The sequence below is a fragment of the Narcine bancroftii genome, chromosome 14, assembly GCF_036971445.1.
Source record: "Narcine bancroftii isolate sNarBan1 chromosome 14, sNarBan1.hap1, whole genome shotgun sequence".
Lineage (NCBI taxonomy): Eukaryota > Metazoa > Chordata > Chondrichthyes > Torpediniformes > Narcinidae > Narcine > Narcine bancroftii.
In genome coordinates, this window is record NC_091482.1 from 66,370,564 (window position 1) to 66,390,696 (window position 20,133).

The 20,133-nt window shown below is 43.0% G+C and overlaps 1 protein-coding gene across 8 annotated transcripts in view; it reads right to left on the bottom strand.

Moving 5' to 3' along the window:
* akap13 (A-kinase anchoring protein 13) overlaps window positions 1-20,133 on the bottom strand; it is a 396,122-nt gene that overhangs the window by 261,554 nt on the left and 114,435 nt on the right. The window contains exon 1 of one of the 8 annotated variants that reach the window (XM_069912034.1): window positions 153-423. The exons of the other annotated variants lie outside the window; for them this stretch is intronic. The gene's annotated coding sequence lies outside the window, so the exon portion shown is untranslated. Of the gene's footprint in view, window positions 1-152; window positions 424-20,133 lie in introns of those variants that run through there. 8 annotated transcript variants of the gene reach the window in all.

Consider the following 20,133-nt stretch of genomic DNA (forward strand, 5'->3'; position numbering starts at 1 on the left):
TCAAAGCTGCCCAGAATTTTAACATTTTTGTATTTATCTAACAGAAAAAAATTACAGGATTCCAAAAATAAGTTAATTAAAACCTAGTGACCGAATAATAATTCGGAACATTGAAGTACTTTATTCCTCTCCCGCCCCCCAAAAAAAGCAACCTCCAATTCCTTTTCCTTCTTAACATAGTTCGTGTGGGAGCTGTTGATGCGCAGTGGAGGGTGGCAGCCCTGGTCCTCCTGAAGACTATGCCATCTCTTTCCTCTTGTCTACGTTGAAGCTCAAGCTTAAGGCACAGGAAGGGTTCTCTCCATCTTACTTTCACTTGGTACAGTTGCAAGGGAGGATTGAGTGCTTAAGGATTAAAATGGACACAAAACAACACAGCAAAGTCCAACGAGATCTGGTAGCCAGAGCTGTGAAAGGAAAGTGTGTTGCGTTCACATTGGAGGCCCACTTTGAACAACTCTCCAAGGAAGCTTGCTGCTCATTGTGACAACACAGTGGGATAGTCAAGGCTATGGTCATCTGATTGCACAAGCACAACCTGATGAAAGGGTTCTCCAGTCCTGGGAGATCACACATACAAACAATACCTGTGCAGAACAAGTATTAATATGTACAAATAAATATTGTTTCATGAGTATGAGGGTTTTGGATGGTTAGTGTGATCAACTTCTTTGGTCATTCAGCATTCTCACTGCCCATAGGAAGAAGCTAATTCTGATACTCCTGTATCTCTTTCCCAACTGGAGCAGCTAAAAGACGTGTGCAGGGTGGAATGAGTCCACATTGATTTTGTGTGCCCTCCTTACATTGATGGTGGGGTGGAGGGAGACTCCAGTGATCCTCTCCGCAACTCACATGATCCTGTGGATTGACCTCCGATCCATTTCTCTGCAGCAACTGAACCACACTGTGATGCAGCCAGCCAGGAGGCCCTTGAGAGAGCTGCTGTAGAAGGTTGGCATAATGGTGGGCAGTAGCCTTGCCTGCTTCAGTTTTCTCAAGAAGTGCAGTCACTGTTGAACCTTCCTCATAAGTGAGGGACGTCTGTCCATGATAGGTAATTGTTTAAGTGAACTCCAGGTACTTGGTGCTCTCCACTCTTTCCACTACAGAGCCGTTGATGTGCAGTGGAGGGTGGCAGCCCTGGTCCTCCTGAAGACCACGTCATCTCTTTCTTCTTGTCCATGTTAAGACTCAGGTTGTAATTCCTGCACCATATCACAATTTCCCACCTCTTCTCTGTAGTTCCCAATGAGATCAATGACTGTTGTGTCATCTACAAATGTGATGACACTGTTGGAGATGGATCTGGTATTGCATCCCTGGGTCAGTAACGTGAATAGGAGCGGGCTGCGCCAGTGCTCAGTGTGATAGTGACTCCTCAGTATATTTTTACCAGGCATAAAAATGTTTCAACCAAAAGGGAATCAATAGGAAAGACTCATCCACCTCCTTTCCTTCTTGTATTATGGAGAAGGTTTTGTAGAGATTGGGAGCCTGATGTCTGGATTGTTTCTTTCATGTAAATTGCGCAATATTTACAAAAACTTCTTGAGCTAAAGGAACTCACTGAGTCAGGCAGCATCCATGCATCAAAATGGTCAGTGAACATTTCAGATCTGCTCGTTTTCATCAAGGATCAAGTGGAAAGGGGAGATAAATAGAGAGATTCAAATTTCAGATACATACCACCCTGAAATTCTTTTTTCAGCAAGTGAAGTAGAATCGCCACTTATTCGTCATGCCAAAAACTGTACACAATGAATACATAAACAAGTAAAGAGATGTAAACAAACTGACTGCAATACAGAGAAAAGAAAAATCAATAAAATTCAAAAGTAAGGGTCCTTAAATGGGTTCCATTTATTGTTGCGGAGTCTGATAATAGAGGTGCGGCAGCTGTTCCTGAACCTGGTGTGAGTCTTGTGGCACCGATACCTCTTTCCTGATGGTAGCAGCGAGAACAGAGCGTGTGCTGGGTGTCGTGGATCCAGGATGATAACTGTTGCTCTCAGACGACAGTGTTTCCTGTAGTGGGGAGGGTTTTTCCTGTAAAGTTCTGGGCTGCGTCCACTAACCTTTGTAGGGCTTTAAGCTCAGAAGTATTGGCATCCCCATACCGGACCATGATGCAGCTGGTCAGCACACTACTTTCCACCTCACAGTTATAGAAATTCGCCAGGATTTCCAATGTCATACCAAACCTTTGCAAACTCTTGAGGAAGTAGAGGCACTGACGTGCTTTTCTCATGATGCCATTAGTGTGTTGGGTTCAGGATAGATTCTCTAAGATAGTGACTCCCAAGAACTTAAATTTGCCCACCCTCTCCATCTCTGATCCCTCAATGATCACTGGATTGTATACTTCTGATTTTCTCTTCCTGAAGTCAACATCAGCTCCTTGGTTTTGGTGTCACTTGAGTGTGAGGTCATTGTTGTTGCACCATTCAGCCAGGTTTAAACTTCCCTCCTGTATGTTCATCACTCCTTTACCATGGTATCGTCAACAAATTTGTAGATAGTGTTGTTGTTGTAGCGAGCCAAACAGTCGTAGGTGTAGAGTGGGGGTTAAGAACACAGTCCCTTGCTCTACTCCACCCCACTGAGAGTTGAAGAAGCTAGAGAGAGTCTGAGAGGTAATCAGGCATTGGACAGAAGTTTGGGGGTGGGGGGAGAATGGAGAGAACATTGAGAGTAAAGAGATGGATTTGATAGAGGTGGCAATGACCAAAAACAGGAATGGGGAGAATTACCTGGTCACAAGCAACATTCAATATATTAATTCAGTGGATAACACTTTCAGCTGTTAAAGAAACAAATCCATCCCCTAGTTGCATGGAATTAGTTGTTTAACTGGGTTGACATTATTTGCCAGAGTATCCACAGCTTAAAAGAAAACATGGCCATCTGACCAGCACACGGAAATCCCAGGAAAAGACCAAGTTAGTATGCAAAATGGTGCTCCATTTCTCTTCAAAATTCAGCAGGAAAATGACTGCTCACAACATTCGACATTAACAGGTTCTTGATTAGCTGAAGCATCAAAGGTTATGGGGAGAAGGCCGGAACGTGGAGCCAAAGGGAAAAAAAATGGATCAGCTCATGATTAAATGGTGGGGCAGACACAATGGGCTGAATAGGCTATTTCTGCTCCTATATCTTATAGTCTTAATCAATGTCACAGCATTTGCTACCTGCAATGAGCTGTCAAAGGAAGCAGTAGAGTTGGATACATTTACCATGTTTAAAAGACATTTGGACAGGTCAATGGATGGGAAAGGGCAAGAGGCTAGGGGCCATTGCAGCCAGTTGGGACGAGCTCAGAACCAGAGCTTGGACAAGTCAGGCTGAAAGGCCTATTTTTGCACTGCCCAACTCTCATCATGTTATAGGTGGCCACTCATCCCATCAGATGGTGCTGGCTTTCAGAGGAGTCCCATTCCCCCATTTGTTTCTTTGTCACCCATTATTTAATCAATTGACAGCAATCCCACCTCTTCCAGTTGCACCCCCCCCCCCACCAAAACCCCTAATTGTCCCACCAGCCACCTGCCCTTGGGTTAATTGACCGCTGCAAATTGCCTCATCAACCAGCACGTCTTTGGGATGCAGAGTAAACCAGAGCACTTGGGGAGGGGGGCGCGGACCTCATGCCATCAAGGAGTATCACCCAAATCCCATGCAGACTTAGTTGAACCCAAGTCACTGGATCAGAGAAGAAGGTGCACTAACTGCGGTGTCACCATGTCACTCAATACTTTAATTGCGTCAATCTGGGCTGTATGCCAGAGGCTATAATGACAGATGAAACCATGTTCCAGAAAGGACGTGTCACCAGTCAGAAGTTAAAATTTAGAAGTCGAGAAATTAATGACAGAACAGAAAGATTAAGAACTTAATTAGACTGAATTGAAAAAACATGCAACGCTCTAGTGAATGCTCATGGTGTTTAAATGATTCCCAATCTACTGCCAGGACTAGTTGCTAGGAGTCGCTTTCCAACTAGGAAAGAACATCAAACACAAGCAGATACTTTGCGTCAGTGTTTGTGGTGTTACTGGCAACCGACAGGATAAGCCATGCAGATTTCAAGCTCTTCATTCAGAAATGATGCAGAGGCTCTTGAAAGGGAAAGGAGCAAGAAGGGCAACACAGGGGGCAAGGGAAAAGACAACATGAAACAGCATGTGTGGGGAAGATGGGAAAAGAGATGGAGCTCAGGTACGTGGCGGGAAGGCAGGGGGCATTTGTGGGAGGTGCAGGCAAGTCTATTGGGGGGTGTGAGGGTGCTGTAGAGAGCAAGACCTGGCCACCAAGAGGATACTGAAAGGCGCTAATGAAAGTACATGGGAGCTAACGTCAGTAGTTGGTGTGGCAACCACAGGTTTTCTTTGAACTATTAATCATGGCACTGAGCAATCTTCAAGTTACGCAAAAAGAGCACAAGCTTTGGAACCAAAGACAATTCCCAGGAATGAGGAAAGTATAGAAAGATATATGAACATAACAGTAATTAGGGATTCATCAAGAAAATTATTCAGCTGAATAAATTTACATTTAGATATACAGCACAGTAACAGGCCCTTTCGGCCCATGAGCCCATGTGGCCCAATTACACCCAATTAAACTACACTCCCTCTCAGTACATTTTGAATGGTGGGAGGAAACTGGAGCCCCCGGGGAAAATCCACGCAGACACGGGGAGACACGTACAAACTCTTTACAAACACAGTGGGATTTAGCTGGTGCGCTGTGTAGCCCACAGTTTTGCATCATTTTGATTTTAATTACAAGAAATCAAGCGTCATGTGATCTTTGAGGTACCTTGCTTGTGCTTTTGTCAGAAGAGATTTCACCATCACCATATATAGCACAGAACAGTCAAGTGCTTCCGAGCCCTCAACCCAGTCTACAGAGGCATGTGGCCAGTTGGTACCACTGGTTACCAAGAACTGTTGTCACAGTTACCAGCTTTAAAAACTGTACCAGAAGACCAACTTGCCAAAGCATTTCAAGGGGCAGTACGGTATGCATAGCAGTTGGAGCAACGCTGTTACAGCGCCAGTGATCGGGATTCGAATCCTGTGCTGTAAGGAGTTTATACTTTCTCCCAGTGTCTGTGTAGGTTTCCTCTGGGGGCTCCAGTTTCCTCCCACCATTCAAAACATATCGGGGGTTGTAGGTCAACTGGGTGTAATTGGGCTGTTACCACGCTGATTATCTAAATTAAAATTAAGGGTGTGATGAATGATGGCATTCCATGTTAAATATCAAAACCCCTTCCAACATAGTACAGAAATCCCATGCAATTCTAATAATTTTGCACAATACTGTTGCCACAAAACAACAATTTTGCGACACACATTCTTCACAATAAGCCTGATTCACCTCCAGAGAATGCAATTCTACACCTCATTTAGGAAAGGTACATCAGGCACCACAAACAAAAGCTCTTTTTATGGAGTGACGCCACACTGAAGCCAGCTCAATGGGAAAAAAAAAGGCGGACTTCCCTTTTATGGAGAAGGCTTATAAGACTGCTCCAGTGTTCTGTGGAGAGCAGCGTAGGGAGCCATCCTTTGGAGCTGAAGGAGGCGTGGCATGTGGTGCAGAAGCGCTGCCCATCACCATGAGGTCGGACATAGGAGCCAAGCAATGGCCGCCTTCGTTACGCATAATCCCTCATGCAGCTGGAATCACTCTGAGAAACAGAACGTTTGAGCTGCGTATGGGATTATGGGTAATGAAGATGGACATTGCTCATTCTTCCAGATCTTCTGCTCAGTGCTGCCTCTCTGGTTCTTCACTCCCCTCTTGCATCCATCGGACTCCCCTGCTCTGCTTCTCCACGTCCACTCCTCCGCATCAGTCCTCCTTCCTCCCAGGCCGTGGATCTCACGGACCCTTCGCCCTCTGGCCCCGGCAGCATAGCAGACTCCAACTCTCGTTGCCCCCGCTGGGCCTCCATGCTCTTCGGCCTGGTCTCCCTCCACTCCCCCCCTCACCTTGCACGTTCATTCCCGGTCCTCGCTGCCTTCCTGATCCTCAGTGTTGGCAGCCTTGGGGAAGGAGTGAGGGGCGGAGGGAGAACGCAAAGAGGACATTTCCAGGTGGCAGGAGGGAGCCTTGACCCTAGCACCCAGGTGGTGGCTTCCGTGTCATTGCGATGTCATCAGCCCACCCCTAAGCAGCCACATTCAGTGGCATTGCCTTTGTGGAGCGAGGTGGGGTGCTTCACTGCATCTCCGGGACTACCCCCATAACGCCCACCCCCAAACAGATCAAAGTCCACATCCAACATCTGCCATCAATGTTTTTATAAAGGTAAGAGAACCAATGTAAAGACAGAGAATATCCACCATTACCCCCACTATAAAAAGGCCTCAAGCTGAGATACCAGTCAATGGTTCTACCGGTGTTTATACAGTGATTTTCCATTGAGCTTTCTTTCTCTTTCTGAATGTGTGGCCTGCCAATTATCCTGCTTCATTTCATATTCCACATAAAGTTGGTTTATTTCCATTTAGCAATCCACTCTATCCAAGAAGAATTCTCCCATTTACCACAAGATATCTTTCAGCAATCTCCTGAATGTTGACAACAGCTTTCACCGACCTTGGCTTCTGACTGTAGAAGATGCACTCAGGGTCACCCAGCACAATGCATCCACTTGCTTCACAGCTTGTTTAAGCAATTTATAATCACAGCCTGTCCTGACCAAATGACAGCCCTGCCAGCAACTGTTTGAAGGGAGTGATAAGCATGAGCTTGCAAAGAATCATCTTTGTGCTTTTTGTGAGCCAGTTACTAATCATTTGGAAAAAATTGAGAAGGTCACATTGGCACAACTCCAATGGGCAAATAAACATTCAAGCAGATTTAAAGAATGAACAGAGAAAGATAATTCTAAACCCTACCCTGGGCAGAGGACTATGCCCAATTAACAAGGCGCTTGTTCATTAGGTGAGTTCAATAACTAAAAACTGGCTTTGCAATCTAATGGATACAATCCAAGTAATTTATATATAATTTAAAGTACAGGTTCTGTACCTCTTATCCCATCACCCAAAATCCGAAATGAACTAAAATCTAAAACTGTTTTTGTCTGTGGTCCCATAAGGTAATATGTAATATAGTTCAGAAATCCCGATCGGAGAAAGGGAATTGAGTTGTGCATTATTGAGTGTAGATTTTTCAAGATTAGGCCTACTTCGGTTAATTTGTACAATTGTAAATATTTGTATTGTGATGTGAATGTATGAATCTTTAAGTCTGAGTGAATGTGTACATTTTTTAAAACATGTTCCAAAATCCGAAACACTTCTGGTCCCATTTGGATAAGGTGTATTTGACCTGTATATAAAGGATTGCTGCATGCCTCACAGCTAGCAGGGATTGTCAAGCTTTTGGGGTGGGTTTCATCTTGTGTAACAGTCTAGATATTTAATTGAGTGAAACACAGAAGCTGTGGCTGGAGTAAAAACACAGGAATGCTGGAGTAACTTAGGAGACAAACATATATTACCAATGCTCTGGCAGCCTGTCTTTAACTGACCCCATTGTGGTCATCTATGCAAGAGCTGTGTTTGTAGATCAGCTTGAAGAAAATGAATGCACTTCCTGCAGAACAAAAATCCTTCACCTTAACAGCCAGATACAATCAACTGAAGTCTAGTAAAATCCAGAATACTTAAAGGTCAAGGAAAGTTCAGCTCTCTACAAATTTCTTTCACACAGCCCACTGTAACATTCAGGCACTCTGCTTGGGGCGAGGATCTGTCCTGGAGCATCCTAGTTGACGCAATCATAAATAAAGCTCACCAGCAGCTACATTTTGTGAGGTGTCTAAGGAAGTTTGATACGTCACCGAGGACTCTCGTAACCCTCTACAGGTGTACCGTAAAGAGCGTTCTGGCTGGTAATGGAGGTGCCAACTCTCAGCACAAGAATAAACTCCAGAGGGTTGTTCACTTGGCCTGTGACATCACAGGCACCAGACTTCACTCCATCGAGGACGTCGACACGAGGAGGTGTCTTAAAAAAACACCCTCTATCCTCAAAGACCCCCCCCCCCCACCCCACCCCCACCATCGGGGAAAAGGTACAGGAGCCTAAAGATGAGCAAGCACTCAGCGGCACAAGGACAACTTCTTTCCCGTTGCCATCAGATTCTTGAATGATCAATAAACCAAAGACACGGCCTTACCTTTCATGCCCTATTTTTTTTATATCTACTCATTCCGTCAGATGGCTACAATACGAATGTTTGCCCTGTGATGCTGAAGCAAACATCGAATTTCATGACTTGTTTGTGACAATAAATCTTGATTCTGATATGATGCAGTACAAAAAAAAATAAATAGACCAAGACCAAAAGGGCAAAACCACAAAGATGCAGGAGGAACTCAGCAGGTCTCCCAGCGTCCAGAGGAGGTAAAGATATATATCCGACTAGAGTCCTTCAAGGTATGAGCAAAAAGCAGGCAGGCACCCAAATTAAAAGGCTGGGGTGAAAGGCAGACCAGCAGACAAAAGGTTTTCATGGGCAGAAGAGAGAAAATAACCGATTTAAATCGTTTAACCAAAAGAGCTGCTCGGGCCCAAACTCTCACATAAGCAATTGTAAAAAAATAAATCTTATGATCACATTAAAAATGAATGCAAAATGCTTTTTAAAAAGGCCCATAATTTGCATGTTGGTCTTTCCGTTTATTTTAAACAGATGTTTTTCTTGAATTTGTCACAGCTTCCAGGCAACAAATATTGACCTTGGCCATCAGTGAGCAAACATTTTTCTTGTGAATCTCTAGAGTTCATCTATTGCATCCGGTGCTCCCGTTGTAGTCTTGGACAGACTGGCTGCAGACTGGGAGACTGCTTTGTTGAGCATCTCGGCTCTGCCCACTCCAATAGCGTGGATCTCCCAGTGGCCACCCATATCAATTCCCCATCCCATTCCCTTGCTGACATGTTCATCTATGGTCTTATGCCAGAGACCACCCACAAATTGGACTGGACACCCTCCAACCGGATGGCACTGACATCTACTTCTCTCGTTTCTGTTAAACCCCATCCCCATCTCCTCTTCCCTCTGTCTACTTTAACAAATCAATTCTCATCTCTCCTTCCATCACATCCAATTGACACCTTTTGTTGGTCTAGACTCCTCCCCCTGCCAATCTCCAGTCTTTATTCAGTCACCCTGCTCTTTGCTTACAGTTTGAAGGAAGGCTCAGGCCTGAAACGTCAGGACTCTGTCTTTACCTCCCATGAACGGTGGGAGAATGAGTTGCTGGCTGCATTTCTGTGTGTTTCTACTACAATCACAGCATCTGCAGACTTTGGTGTTTCAGTACCTCTTTATCTCTTTCCTTCTAGCAATAAAGACCAATCGTTTTTGCGCATGGATGCTGTGTCCCTCCATCTTCTCTTGGTTCAAGCAAGATTCCAGCTTTGCAGCCTTTGTTTCTCCTATGGACAGTCTTGAACTGACAGCCACATTGAGGCTCTTTTAGTAGTTAAAAGTCCAACCACATTGCTGGGAATTTGTCTTCACAAAGGCCAGAAGGTTTTGCTCCCACAAACAAGAATGAACAGGTTAGATTTTTAAAACAATCCATTGGTTTTATAGTTAATATGACGGAGACTATTTTTACTTCAGACTTTCTACACTCTCAAGCTTTTGCATTCTAGATTCTTGCTGTCCACTTAAAAGCTGTGTCTCTTTTGCCCATCACACTAGACAACAAATTTTTTCAAAAGGTTTGCTTCCTGAAAAAGGTAGAGATTATGATAGACAACTTCAGCACAGGTAATTTCAGATTTGCTGCATCATGTTGGAAGTTGGAGAAACATTAAATTAACTTTTATTGAATTTAGGATGCATAATTGCTTAATGATGCTGACACATTGAGTTGGTTCAATTGACCTCAAAATGTTTTGCCCCAGATTTTCATTTGTACTCAGCATCTGATGCCTTTCATTCAGAGTTCAACAATAGTCGGCCAGCGTTGATGGATTCTAGTTGCCCAAATGCTGCTTTTCTATGGTCCTGGTGAAACCTTTCACCATGTTTGTCTCTGACTGGACCAAGATCAGCAGGGAAGACGTCCAAGTTCAAATGCAGAAAATGAATTTTCAATGACATGTTGCACTTTATGGTTTTGTCGGCAAGAAGCTGATCACCAATCAGCTGAATGATACACAAAAACAGGTAATATCTAAAAAAAAATAGAATATGATAGGATAATTTTCAGTTGATGTTCATGGCCAGCAGCCCCAAATCCATAAAAATGTTCAGGAAGCAAAATCTTCATTGCCCAGTGTTATGAACCAAGGGTCCCCAGTTACTGAACGTGTAGCCAAAGGAAAATAATTCTCCTGAAATGCTCAACTTTAAACACATCTGTATTTGCTTCAAGGAGAATCATCAGTTTTTCCACATAAAGCCTTTCACTCTTGGCACCAAGATGGCTAACCTCCTCCACACCCTCTCCAAAGTCTGATTGTGCAGACTGGATGCAAAAAAAATAATAACAACCTTGCTGAGGACGAGCCAGTGATTTATAAAAGACTGGCGTGACTTCCTTGTTGAGCACTCAAGGTATCCATTTATAAGATGATTTTTTTTTAAATTTCAATCACTTTGGCCCACCAGCTCAAAGATGTTTACATGTGAATTGCAAGGTCATATTTATTTTATTTATTCACAGGATGTGAATGTTGGGCCAGCAACGCAACATTTATTCAGAATTCATAACAGTCCCAAACCTAACTGTCTGCTTTACTGGTTACCATTCACCATACTGATGGGTCAGAGGCTGGCAGATTATCTACCTTGAAGGTCACTGATGGCCAATTTAAACCAAACTACAATCTAATAGTTTCTTTATTACCATTACTGATGCAAGATACTTATTCCAGATTGATTTAATAACTTGAATTTAAATTGCCTAAATTGTGATAAGAAATTGGAACACTGGGCCATCAGGTCTTTAAAGTCTCCTCTGTTATAAAGATCATGGCTGAATTACCATCCCAGTTCATGTATTTTTATCCCTCTTGATCTTCCGTCATTTAATATATATTTTTTAAATTAAATTTGGACATACAGTGTAGTAACAGGCCATTTTGTCCCACGACCCCAAGCCACCCAACATACATCCAATTAACCTACACCCCGGGTAAATTTTGATGGGAGCACCCAGGGAAAACCCACACAGACACAAGAATGAACAAACTCCTTTGTAGTATTTGAACCCCGGTCCTGATCACTGGTACTGTAAAGGCGTTGCACTAACCGTTACGCCAAATGTGCTGACTGGATTATCTTGTTTACAATTAAGCTACATTTCAAAACTACCCTTACTTCCTTGTCCCAGCCTCTCTGCAAACCAAAATGTTTTTTCTCTCTCTTTAATCAGTCTAATGAATGGATCTCAACCCAAAAGAAACATTCTCACCCCCATAGTTACTGCCTGGCCTGCTTTCCAGCATTTTCTGGATTTATTGGCAAAGTTTATTTACCTTAGAATGTCAGCGGCATAGTCAGTATAGCAGTTAGCACAACGCAGTTACAGCACCAGCGATTGGGACATGGCTTCGAATCCCACACTGTCTGTAAAGAGTTTGTACTTTCTCCCAATGTCTGTATGGTTGTCCTCGGGTGCTCTGGTTTCCTCCCACCATTCAAAACATACCAGGGATGTAGGTCAATTGTGTGGCACAGGCTCATGGGCCAAAATGGCCTGTTACTAAGCTGCTTGTCAAAATTTAAAAATTTATTTTAAAAAATTACATTTAATATTTTTAATCCAGAAATTTATCAATCTGTGTTTTAAATTAAATCGACAACCAAGCTTCCAATGCCCCAAGCAGAAGGGAAATGAGAAGATATACCCTCTAAAGAGCCTGTCTGCCTAGATGAAGAGCACAAGCTCTCCAACAATTTACACTACTCCTCTGTCTGCATTAGGGGCCAATTGTTCTGCAAACTTTAGTAGCACATTGAAGTACCTAACCCCATATTCAAACCCTATCAGTTTAGTTATTTGTTACGTCATAGACCAGCAGCAATAAAAGTTCACCAAGACAATAAAAATATTGTTTTAAAAATAGCATTATTACTCTTCTCTTCTTTGGCTTGGCTTTGCGGACGAAGATTTATGGAGGGGTAAATGTCCACGTCAGCTGCAGGCTCGTTTGTGGCTGACAAGTCCGATGCGGGACAGGCAGACACGGTTGCAGTGGAAAATTGGTTGGTTGGGGTTGGGTGTTGGGTTTTTCCTCCTTTGTCTTTTGTCAGTGAGGTGAGCATTATTACTAATAATAAATTATACATAAATCTAAACCCAAACTATATGCAAATATGTGTGTGTGTGTGTGTGTGTGTGTGTGTGTGTGTGTGTGTGTGTGTGTGTGTGTGTGTGTCTCTGTGTGCATGTGTAGATTACCCAAACAATAACAGCATAGGAACAATTCTAGAAAGTCAATTCAAAGTTCAGTCTTAGAAATCCTGTGTGGAATCACAGAACCTTTAAACTGATGTTCAGAAGTAATTATGAAGTAGATGAGATATTGAGTGATCAGACTACTCAAAACTCACAAATTCTTGTTAAGTTGCTTCCCGATAAATGTTCTTTAATAATGAATGATTGCCACAACTCCCCTCTTCCTTGCGTAGGGGAAACAAAATCTGTCACTTCCACAAAGACCCAGGCATAGGTCAGACGAAATGACCATCAGAATGGTCACAAACTAATGAAACAATTTTCCAGATTCTTTTACCCAGATATAGGTCAAACAAAATGATCATTGCAATGTTCACAGTTTTCCCTGACAAAGAGAAACAGCAGAAGTGTCCATTTCACAAAGCTATTCCAACTCTGTTTTTAGCTCACTTGCTTGATCAATAATGCTTTGTTTCTATTTTAATGTCCCAAAAACATGACTCATGATCACATCCCTTCTTTCGTCACCAGATGTATTTCATTGAGTAAACAATCCATTGTTCTGGGTTTAAGTTGAGAGCATTAACTCTGTTTATGGTTTGGATTCAGGTACCAGGCTGTCTGGAAATGCTGTGAACTGTGACTGTTCCAACACCCAAAGTAACGCTCACAAAAAAAAACCAGAATCTTGCAACGTATTAGTGTGGTTGTACTGCACAAGCTAAAATACTGCAGATATTGAAAATCAGAAATTGATTTTTTTTTGAAGAGACATAGCATGGTAACAGGTCCTTCTGGCCTATGAACCTGTGCTGGACAAATCTACCAAATTAATGTACCAACAAGCTGTCTTCTTCATTCTCCAGATGCATTGTTTGCTACATGAACAACAAAGGAAACTTGAGTAGGCCATTAAGCTCTTGTATCTGCTCAACCATTCAAAATCAAGACTAATCTTCTGCCTTGAAGCATTTTGCTGTCTGTACTTGCACAGTGGCATGGTGAGCAAGACGCTGTTACAGCACTAGTGACCCGGGTTCAAATCTGGTGCTGTTGGTAAATTCTCCCCGTGTCTGTGTGGATTTCCTCCAAGTGCTCCCATTTCCTCCCACCCTTCAAAACTTACCAGGGCAGTAGGTTCATTGGGTATAACTGAGCAACACAGGCCTATTCTAATGCTGTATGTCTAATGAAAAAAGAAGTCCTTAATTCTTTATTTACAGGGATCTGTCAATTGTAGCTTTGGAAAGAAAATCCTGAAAGATTTAGCAATCTGAGTGAAAAGGTTTCTCATTTTAGTCCAAACCAGTTGCCCTCTTAGTTTGTGGCAGTGTTCCCTAAGCTTTATGAAACACTCTCATCTATTGCTATGCTGTCAAGCTCATCCATTTATTATCATGGCCTAGATTGCTCATTCATTTCTCAGACGCCACATCTGCATCTGTGGGACCAGTCTGGCGAATCTTCAGAGCACACCTTCAAAAGTGAGATTCTAGTTATAAAAGGAAAGGACCCCAAGGTTTTACAACTCGTGTGACCTTACCAAGCTCCTAACATCTCCATTCTTGTACCAGATTCCTTCTGGAATGAAGACCATCGTACCATTTGCCTTCCAAGCCTCCACTTTCAGCAGTTTACATTTTGGAAATGTGCAAATGAACATCAAAATTCCCCAAATACAAATATTAAATTCCAGTGAATGTTTATGCAGATTAGTTTAAATGAGGAGAAGTCTTGCTTTTTTTTTAAAAAAAAATAAGAACAGACGCCAAGGGTTGGAACAGTTTTTATACACAGGATGGAGGGAGGGAGGGGAAATAATTGCAAAACTGGATAGGCCACCAGAGGGGGGAAAATTGCCAAGTTACAGGGAAAGAGAAGAGAATAATTATGCTGGAGAGATGCATGGAGTTGATGGACTGAACATTCTCCTGTAATATACTAAATGATAGACACTTTCAGCAAATTTAAAGTAAAGAATTCTTTTTCTTTTAATTTATTTATTTATTTATTTATTTATTTGGTTTTTTTTTATTTTTAAAAGCAAAAAATTCTTTAAGGGCTCCAAATAGTAATGCAACCGTAAAGGTTACATTTGTTGTTGCACTGATGAACAGTTCCTACAAAAGCTGATGGTAGATTTGCCTCCACTCTCTCCTCTCGCGGAACAAACCAGTTGCAACTCAGTAGCTACCGTGCACTTCTCTTTACAGCTTTGCAGCTGCAGCAAACCAATGCATCTAAGATATTGGAGAAACTCACCAGGTCAAACAGTGTCCTTCATGCGCCAACGACAAAGAAACATAGCCAATCTTCATCAAGGTCTCATTGTACCATCATCAAGCCCAAAACTTTGATTATGTATCTTTATCATTGGTGCATGAAGGACACCATTTGACCTGCTGAGTTTCTCCAGCATCATGTTTTTACTTCACCGTGGCGTCTGCGGACTTTCGTGTTTCACACCAACACATCGAAGATAGCAGCAGCAGGCTCGCAAACCTTTCCTGCAAAGTAGAATTTAAATCACTGCCTCCACCTTCCATTGGTAACTGGAATAGTTTGCACAAAAGGATGACATTTGGTGCATTTACAATTTGAACAGCAGTATAAACAAGTGACCTGCCATTTCCATCAGATTCTTGTGGGAATAATCACATATCTGTGAATGCAGCCTTATTTCACATTTAAACAGGATTTTCAAAAATTAATTTCTCCTGATAAATCCCCAGATTTTTGGGGGCGGGGGGGGTGGACCAAAAAATAGAGATGTTCCTGAAATTTACCAGATCAGTTCAAGAGCTGAATGCCAAACGTAACTAAAGATTTCTTTCAATAAGCACCAGATCTAGATCATTAATCAGTAGGACAGAACATTCAGTTCGGCATGGTTAGCGTAGCAGGTTCGAATCCGGCGCTGTCTGCATAAAGTTTGTATGTTTTCCCCATGTCTCCAGCTGCTCCGATTTCCTCCCACCCTTCAAAACGTACAGGGGGTGTAGGTTAATTGGATTATTTTGGTCAGCACGGGCTCGTCGGCCTAAAGGGCCCATTACCATGCTGCAGGTTCAAATGTTTCAAAACATTCAATGCAAGCACTTCCATTTACGCTGTACCTTAAAAATAGCAGAAATGTCTAAGGCACGTTCGAATGATAATGTACTGTGACAAGTACACACTACAGATGATCTTTCTACAAACCATTTCCCAGATCTTTAACCACGTTTTGAGATTTTCATCATGCGAATAATTTACAATCCAATGGTCACAATGGCATACACGCAAGTTAAACTTTAACTCTCAATGTGCTGTTGTCCAACCAGCACAGTTACTTCACCCCAATACTGACATTTAACACTGCTTTTGGATTTCGCCACTGAAACTCTTAAAACCCAGCAGTGATGAAATTTATATTCCCCTCACCCAATAAATTTCTTCATTTCATTGTTTAGAAATACTCAAAATTAAGATAATTTTCCTGATTTTCTCTGTTTACCCCATTTGTAGATTCAAATTCCTCCTCATTATATCTCAAGCTTCAAATTAGAATTTGCGGAAATCTCATTTCCTCTTTGTCTCCTATCAGCACCTAAAATGAACTTTTAACAATGATCTTGCTGTTTCAAGAACAGCCCCAAGTGCATGATAGATATTGTCAACTTGTCTAATTTTGGAGAAGCAGCAGAGGGAAGAGGAGTTCCTTCAGTTAATAGCCTGAATACGTCTGAGATTGTCTGATCTTGGAAGCTAAGCAGGTTCAGGCTCAGGCCTGGTCAGTACTTGGAGGGGCGACCGCTCAGGAACACCAGGTGTTGTGAGGGCCGTTGGACCAAGTGGAGACTCTCTGTCTGCCTTATGGTAGACAAAACTTAAAGAATTTCATGCATGTTACCTACTAAATGTAGTATTACATGACAATAATTAAACTTTTACCTTTATACCACTAACCAATTTCCAGGTGAAGTTACAGTAAACCCTGGTATCTACCACCTAAGGGGAATGGTAGATGCCAGATAAGTGAATTTTCTGGTTGCTTGAGATTGCTTGTTACATGGATTGGCGAACTAACTGCAAGGGAGGTGCCAATTTTAAACTTCCATGTCTTTGTACCCATTTATTTTCAAGTTTTTTTTACCGGTTGCTTCAGGCTGCCAGTTGTTTGAATTCCGGATGACAGGAGTTTTAATGCACATGAAGTTTGCCTCTGGATGCTGGTGACTGGCAGGACAATGCTCTAATTTAATGCCTCCCCAACACATTAACCTGCCCCACTCATGCTTTGGTGTTTGTTGCCAGCTGTGGAATGCTGCACAAGAAAATCAAACACTTTCCTAAAATTAACAGATTAAATTATTTCATGCAATTTCTGCCCATTTCTATTATTTTAAAGCTGTTTCCTACCCAAATGTCCAAAAGCAGCAAACTGCTTAGTATCAGTGCAAATACAGAGCTGACATTTGGAAACACTGACGCTGCTTAGATAACAGCCATACCTATGAATAGGGAAATGGCCTTGAATAGACTCAAGCTGATAAACCGCTCATGTCACCCATCTAATGACTAACTACTCATGCCCCAGTTCTGCCAAATACTTGGATTCGCCCGCTTCAATTGCAAAGCAGATTGTCAATTCAGTGCTAAACTACGAAGTGCAGGGTCCAATGACAGGCAGGCAGGCACGAGCTCCAGAGTGAAGGGAAACGGACAGTGTCAATGGTGCCCATTTTAAATATCGGCGGTACCTGAATTTCAACAATAAGCTCGTTTTCATCCCAAGAAAACTTTCTGCATCCTGTAAATCTTCTGACCTGCAAACCTTCTGCGTCCTTGTTTAATCTTAAAACGACATCCTGTGTGAGATAACCTCAGCCTATCTGTCGCTCTGTGCAACAATATGTAGCTGGTCTCTGGCTTGTATCACATCAGTCTGTGATGAAGGTTTGTGAAGGAGTCAAGCCAGAAGAGAGCATTTACACCTATCAAGAGAGATAGCACATGCCTTTCAGTCCCAAAGAATAGAAACCTACTCCACAACATTCTAACCTTCCCTCCCTCACACCCAGAACACTATTTTTCTTACATCCATGTGTCTATCTAGGAGTCTTTTAAATGTCCCCATAGTACCAGCCTCCACCACAGCCCCTGGCAATGTATTCCAGGAACCCAGCATTCTATGCAAAAAAAAACCTTTCCTCTGCTCAATTTAAACAGATGTCTTATGGTCCTTGCTGTTGTCACCCTGGGGAAAAAGGTAGAGACTGTGCAGCCTATCTATGCCTCATGTGTGGAGGGTTGTGACCGAGATAAATACCTGTGACCAGTCAAGTACTGCATGGATTGGGAATGGGTTCATTCTTGTTTGTCCCCACAGAAGGTTAGGAAAAAAGGTGGAGGCATTAGGTATAAGGAGGTAGTGAAATGGATTCAGCAATGGTTGGATGGGAGGTGTCAAAGAGTATGCTAGAAAATTGTTTGTCAAATTGGAGGCCAGTGACTAGTGGAGCTCCTCAGGGATCGGTCCTGGGTCCACTATTGTTTGTTATATATATGTTAATGATCTGGAAGAAGGGGTGGTGAATTGGATAAGTAAGTTTGCAGATGATACAAAGATTGGTGGTATTGTGGACAGTGAGGAAGATTACCGTAGCTTAGAAAGAGATATAGGAAAGCTAGAGGAGTGGGCTGAGAAATGGCTGATGGAATTTAATACGGATAAGTGTGAAGTGTTGCATTTTGGAAAGGCAAATCTAAATAGGTCATATACATTGAGAATGGTAGACAATTGGCGTGAAGCAAGGCTGTGCTCTCGCACCAACACTCTTTTCAATCTTCTTCAGCATGATGCTGAACCAAGCCATGAAAGACCCCAACAATGAAGACGCTGTTTACATCCGGTACCGCACGGATGGCAGTCTCTTCAATCTGAGGCGCCTGCAAGCTCACACCAAGACACAAGAGAAACTTGTCCGTGAACTACTCTTTGCAGATGATGCCGCTTTAGTTGCCCATTCAGAGCCAGCTCTTCAGCGCTTGACGTCCTGCTTTGCGGAAACTGCCAAAATGTTTGGCCTGGAAGTCAGCCTGAAGAAAACTGAGGTCCTCCATCAGCCAGCTCCCCACCATGACTACCAGCCCCCCCACATCTCCATCGGGCACACAAAACTCAAAACGGTCAACCAGTTTACCTATCTCGGCTGCACCATTTCATCAGATGCAAGGATCGACAATGAGATAGACAACAGACTCGCCAAGGCAAATAGCGCCTTTGGAAGACTACACAAAAGAGTCTGGAAAAACAACCAACTGAAAAACCTCACAAAGATAAGCGTATACAGAGCCGTTGTCATACCCACACTCCTGTTCGGCTCCGAATCATGGGTCCTCTACCGGCACCACCTACGGCTCCTAGAACGCTTCCACCAGCGTTGTCTCCGCTCCATCCTCAACATCCATTGGAGCGCTCACACCCCTAACGTCGAGGTACTCGAGATGGCAGAGGTCGACAGCATCGAGTCCACGCTGCTGAAGATCCAGCTGCGCTGGATGGGTCACGTCTCCAGAATGGAGGACCATCGCCTTCCCAAGATCGTATTATATGGCGAGCTCTCCACTGGCCACCGTGACAGAGGTGCACCAAAGAAAAGGTACAAGGACTGCCTAAAGAAATCTCTTGGTGCCTGCCCCATTGACCACCGCCAGTGGGCTGATAACGCCTCAAACCGTGCATCTTGGCGCCTCACAGTTTGGCGGGCAGCAGCCTCCTTTGAAGAAGACCGCAGAGCCCACCTCACTGACAAAAGGCAAAGGAGGAAAAACCCAACACCCAACCCCAACCAACCAATTTTCCCTTGCAACCGCTGCAATCGTGTCTGCCTGTCCCGCATCGGACTGGTCAGCCACAAACGAGCCTGCAGCTGACGTGGACTTTTTACCCCCTCCATAAATCTTCGTCCGCGAAGCCAAGCCAAAGAAAGAAAGATATGTTAATGATCTGGAAGAAGGGGTGGTGAATTGGATAAGTAAGTTTGCAGATGATACAAAGATTGGTGGTATTGTGGACAGTGAGGAAGATTACCGTAGCTTAGAAAGAGATATAGGAAAGCTAGAGGAGTGGGCTGAGAAATGGCTGATGGAATTTAATACGGATAAGTGTGAAGTGTTGCATTTTGGAAAGGCAAATCTAAATAGGTCATATACATTGAGAATGGTAGACAATTGAGGAGTGCAGAGCAACAAAGGGATTTAGGAGTTATGGTAAATAGTACCCTCAAAGTTGATTCTCAGGTAGATAGAGTGGTAAAGAAGGCATTTGGAATGTTGGCCTTCATAAATCGGAGTATTGAATTCAAGAGTTGGGATGTTATGATGAAATTATATAAAGCATTGGTGAGGCCAAATTTGGAATACTGTGTGCAGTTTTGGTCACCGAATTATAGGAAGGATATAAACAAAATAGAGAGAGTGCAGAGAAGGTTCACGAGAATGTTGACAGGATGTCAGGGTTTAAGTGACAGAGAAAGGTTGAGCAGCCTGGGGCTTTTTTCTCTGGAGTGTAGATTGAAGGGGGTTTTGATGGAGGTGTTCAAGATTTTAAAAGGGACAGAGAGAGTCCACGTGGATAGGCTTTTTCAATTAAGAGTGGGGGATATTCAAACCAGAGGCCATGGTTTCAGATTGCAGGGGG